We start from the raw sequence: 6,000 nt of genomic DNA, 5'->3' as shown, positions 1-6,000 counted from the left end.
AACTCAAAGAAGAAATGGAGCAAAAAGAAAAAGAACTCAGAGAGGAAATTGATGGAAAAACTAAAATAAAAGAAGAATTGAAACAAAAAGAAAAAGAACTCAAAGAAGAAATGGAGCAAAAAGAAAAAGAACTAAAAGAAGAACTGAAACGAAAAGAAAAACGACTCAAAGAAGAAATGGAGACAAAAGAAAAAGACCTGAAAGATGAAATGGAGACAAAAGAAAAACAACACAAAGTAGAACTGAAACAAAAAGAGGAACAACTCAAAGAAGAAATTGAGGCTAGAGAAAAAGAACTCAAAGAAGAAATGAGGACAAAAGAAAAGGAACGCAAAGAAGAAATGGAGACAAAGGAAAAAGAACTCAAAGGTGAAATGGAGATTAAAGAAAAACAACTAATGAAAGAAATTAAGGCCAAAGAAGAACAACTCAAAGAAGAACTGGAGACAAAAGGAAAAGAACTGAAAGAACTGAAACAAAAAGAAAAACTATTCAAAGAAGAAATGGAGGCAAAAGAAAAACAACTGAAAGAGTTAAAACAAAAAGAAAAACTATTCAAAGAAGAAATGGAGATAAAAGAAAAACAACTAGTGAAAGAAATAAAGGCAACAGAAGAACAACTTCAAGAAGAAATTAAAAGAAAAGAAAATCTTAAAGTAGAATTGGAAGAAAAAGAAAAACTACAAAATGAAGAAATGGAGAAACTAAAAATTGAAATTGGGACAAAAGAAAGAGAGCTCAAACAGTTGAATGACCTTTTAAGACAGAAATCTAGAGATAAATGTTCCATCAGCTGATCGTCTGATGATCCACGACTGAACATTTAATGTTGTTCATGCACAAATGCTCATTCTTCCCTGAATGTGACAAGCTGTGAAATTATGAGTCATTTCACCATTTTATACTTTATATTTTTTTATGTTTTTCTTTGTTTTTATGGATGATAGTGAATGCAACATTAACATTGAGGAGTTAAGTTTGGTGATAATTGACCAACGCTGACGGGACATCCCTGCTTCACTTTCCACAAACACTTCTACTAAGAAAAGTTAAATATGTTTTTATTAAGACTTTTGCTGATATGGTTAGTTAGAACATTGTTGAACTTGACAGATAAATGCTTTACAAATATTGTTTTTATTATGCTGATAAAGGACTGGGATCATGGCTGTAATGGTAAAATACTGTGTTGGCAATGTTGCGTTTATATCAAATGAAGTTTGGATTTAATTACGTAGCATGTCAATAATTGGCTGATGTGAGCCACACATGTGTGTTTGATTTTCAGGTACTTATTTATCATTAAGTTCCAGGTTGAAACTTGTAAATAGAATTATTCTGATATTATGTGACTGCCGGGCCTCGGCTACTCTGTCACAGGAACACAAGGCCCAGATAAAAAGGACCTGTAACTGTATATTTTTATCAAACCAGGGGCGACCAGACATTTGCTATCTAGGCTCCATTGCACAGAGGCAGACCACATCTTTGTCTTCTTTTTAATATATTTGAAAAACACATTATTTTAATGCACTTTCACTTACAGTAACTAATTCCTTGTTGTGTATATCTAATAACTTTCTATTTTCTATTTTTTTTATTATTTGGACATTGTATTCTTTATGTGAGTGTATTCTTACTTTTTTGTTTTCTTTTGTAATACTTTTGTTTTATTGACATTTTATTGGTTTCCGCATTATATTTTAGTGTTTTGAATAAAAGTGGGTTGGAATATAATGGAAAAACAAAACTGATGTCGAATTAATTTGTTTTAAACTGATTCTTGGACATGACCACAGAACTCTGATGTGATTAGCATTCAGCTAGTAGCACTCCACTCTTCTGGACAGAGACCTCAGATGCTGCACCTGCACTGCTGGAGCCACTCTCCCCTACTAATAATTAAAAATAAAAACAAAGTACAGAAGAATAGAAAGAGAGAAATAAAATACTAGAATAGAGTATTAAATATAAGGTTGCAGCATAAAATAATGATTTGCTGTAAAATAATTAAAAGGACATACAGTGCAAATGAAAGATTATATTTTAAAGTGCTTTGAAAGAGCTCAATCAAGCACAGAGAAGAAAACTGTTTTTAACCTGGATTTAATAATGTTCACAATTGGGGCTGATTTCAGTTCTGCTGGTTTGTTCCAGTTGTGTAAAAGCTGCTTCACCACTTTAAAGGACAGGTTCACAGTCTTTTTCAAATTTATCTTGAAACAACAGTCAGGTGTCCATATGAACAATGAAAGTTTTCCTCCTGTTCATACTGACTATTGTCAGACACCTACAAATGTATGGTCACAACTGTTTGGTTGATATTGCTATTTTAAGTTGGGATTTTTGTATGAAAGGCCAGATTTACATGTGTTTTATCACGGGTTTAAGCTTCATTTTGTAGAGTGTAGTTCTTCTATTCCGCCACCAGAGGGAGTATTAGTTTAAACTTCATTTTTCTAGCGTGTAGTTCTTCTGTTCCGCCACCAGAGGGAGTATTAGTTTAAGCTTCATTTTGTAGAGTGTAGTTCTTCTGTTCCGCCACCAGAGGGAGTATTCGTTTAAACTTCATTTTGTAGCGTGTAGTTCTTCTGTTCCGCCACCAGAGGGAGTATAGTCTCCTCAGACAGAGAGCAGTCTGCTGAATGAATACTAATGTCTCCTGACTGCTTTTCTTCTATAAAACAGGTTAGTAATGTGTGTAAACATGTCACAACTTATCACTAAGGACATTTTAAGGTAGAAAACTATGTGTTAGAAACTTTGAATTTAAAAGGAGCGATATTTTGGTAGCTCCTGTGATTAAAGACAGTGTAAAGTGAATTCAGTCATTTTCTTCTAAACAAATAGGTCATAAATGTATTTCTAAAAAGGTGTAAAAAGGCCCTGCTGCTGTAGAGGTATAACATTCAGCGCACACTACTACTACTACTACTACAGTCTACAGTTAGCCAGTTAGCTAAATTAGCCGCCGAGCTAGCACCTGAGTTAGCAGCAGAAAGCTCTCGGACCATTTTCTTTAATGGACTTATTTAACCTTCTAGAATGAGACCCTCACATTGTTATTTATTTTTTCTTTTCTTCTTTTGTTTTATTGTATTGGCTTCTCTTCATATCTTACAATCTGATTCAACGTCTTTAATTATGCTATCACAGAATGTGCCTTAAATGTTTGTATTGTTATAATACTGGAATAAAAATTGTAGTCTCCTCAGACAGAGAGCAGCCTGCTGAATGAACACTAACATCTCCTGACTCTGCTTTTCTTCTATAAAACAGGTTAGTAATGTGTGTAAACTTGTCACAACTTATCACTAAGGACATTTTAAGTTTCACTGATGTGGTTCAGACCAAGTTTAAGGTAGAAAACTGTGTGTTAGAAACTTTGAATTTAAAAGGAGCGATATTAAGTTTTGCTAGCTCCTGTGATTAATGACACTAAATGGAGGCGTTGCTATCATTTATCAATACTTTAGCTCCTTGATATCTGCCTTGAAACAACAGCTGCTTAGCCATGTGTTGGGTGTAAATTTAATGAAATCTTTATTTATGAATGAGTGAGCATCAAGGTAAAGCTATGTGTAATTAGCTTATTCAGGTCAATGTTAATGCAGTAAAACAGTTAGATGTGATATTTTTTCATAAAACACAGTTTGTTCTTACTGTTTTATGTTCAAAGACTCTTTTACACCTGTGATTTAATTACTAATTCATTTCTACTATTCTGAGCACACGTCTTTCTCATCCATGTTGATTTAAACAGTGAAATTAAATATTCTTCTTTCTGAACAGTTGATAAAACAGTATGTCACTACAAGTTGAATGTAGTCTATTTTGATTTGTGCTCTATGTTGTAAGTATGTTTGTTTAATATTTACAAGTTCGTTTTTATATCTGCTTTTGTGGGTGATTTTCAGCCTACTTATAAATAAATGTATATATTGTGTAATGTATATTCTATGTTTCCCTTAAGTTGCCTTTTTTGTTTTTCAGTTGCCACAACAGTGAAGAAGTCCTTCAGATACTCAAGACGAACGTTTGAACCTCTCTGTGTTTTACACTGTTGTGTCCAGCAGGTGGAGCTCTAACATCATCGAGTGAGGTGAAGTCTGTTTTCCAGCTTCTCTCCTGCAGATCTGATTGTATCTGACTCTAATAGACTGTTTTCATCTCATGTTCTGTTAATGCTTATATTACTGAGAGTGTGAAGTTCTTCCAGGTGGTTCAGGTAGGATTTATGATATAATATACCAGCCTCACTGTATAGACTTTACTGTGTAAATCAACTTCTGTCTTAAATGAGTGATGAGGAAGAAGAAGAAAACTCATTCCAGCTGGTGAGTAAAACTGAAAAAAGGTAAAGTAATTGTATTGTATTCATTAAAATTGTTTGTTGATGGATCAATAAAGTAGATATTATAACTGCAGGTTACAGATTCACATGATTAAAACATTATTGAGGTTATTTACTGTGATGACAAATGTTGATTTGTTGTTATTTGGTTTTATTTCTTTTTAAAGCTCTGCATAGACCAGGACCAGATTATATCTCTGAGCTCCTCTTCCCCTCACATCTGCTGACCAATCACTGCTCTTCATTCCACACTCCCATCCAGAGGTGATCGGGTGTTTTTATTGGCCCTAAACTGGTGAACAGTTTGCCTCTCATAGTTAGATCTGCCTCCTGCATTTATATCTTTAAAGTTCATCTTAACAGCAGCTCTTTTCTTCATCCTTTGAAGACATGACACATAATCAGTTTATATTTATTTATATGTTCATGTGTTCTCTGTGCAGTGCTGTTGTGTTTTTAGGACTTTATAAACATTTATTCATCTTAGGTTCATGTTAAGTTTATTTTCTCTTAAACCTCATGTCTGTGTTTTGTATTTGTTTATTCTCAGTGTGTGTAAAGCACTAAGGAGCAGAATGGAGGAAGGGGAATCATTTCTGGTAAGGTGTGCACTTGACAAAATGTAAGAGGTGAAGGTTCTTTAAATAAGATCATTTTGTTGACTGTTATTATTCAATCATTTGTTTTTATGTTGTTTGAAACTTTATGTTGCTGCCTGTTTAAGAAATATTTTAATCTCAACATGGTTTTCCTGGTGGATTAAAGTTTACTTAAAATAGTTAAATAATACTATTTGATAAAGTGTTTAATGTATTTTTGTAAAGAGGACTGCTTGTAATCTGAGTTGACATGGAAACAAGATTCACACAGTTGTCAGTGTTCAGATCAGCAGGTTGTTCTGTCACAGAAGCTGAGCACCAGACCAAAGATCACTGAGGAAATAAAACCCTCACAGTATGAAGCCTTTCCTGTAACCATGGCAACAAGATTATTCTACAACTTTCTTTATAAAGCATTAACTCCGCTCAAGGGGTTGATGGATTAATCTAAGAGAGGAAAGAGAAGAACTCTTTCAATTTTTCCTCAAATTGTTGCTTTATTCATTGTGTATATTGTTAGTTCACCATCATTCCTAAATTCATTGTCTATTAGTATTTTATCTCCTTAAGCTTCTAAAAGTTATTAAAATGAAACTAAATGAGTCCTCTTTGATTACAGAGCAACATGTGATGAGGGGTCCCAGGTAGACTTTGATTTATTTTATGGGGTCACAATCTAAACATGTTGGGAACCACTGAACTAATGGACCAAGATGTCAGCATGAACTGCCACTCAGAGCACATTAAACATAATATCATTAACATTCAAGAACCAAGAACTCCAGACATGCTGTAAAAGTTCTTTAATATAATCATTTAAACATCTTGTCTTCTTTCTCTTTCATGTAAAAATCCAGAAGTTTAAGTTTGTAACTAAATGTGAGAACGTTTTGAATCCATCATGAACCAGTAATGCAGCCTCCTCTTGGTAAAGCAGTGTTGTTGTTCTAGTGCAAGTTCACTCATGCTGGGTCTGTGTGGGTTTTATGTGAGTTGGCTCAAACCTGACCGACCCTCTTTAACCAACAGTGAACCAGTGGTGAGGCG

This window comes from Scomber japonicus, chromosome 9 (genome assembly GCF_027409825.1).
Source record: "Scomber japonicus isolate fScoJap1 chromosome 9, fScoJap1.pri, whole genome shotgun sequence".
Classification (NCBI taxonomy): Eukaryota; Metazoa; Chordata; class Actinopteri; order Scombriformes; family Scombridae; genus Scomber; species Scomber japonicus.
This window is presented reverse-complemented; position numbering follows the sequence as displayed.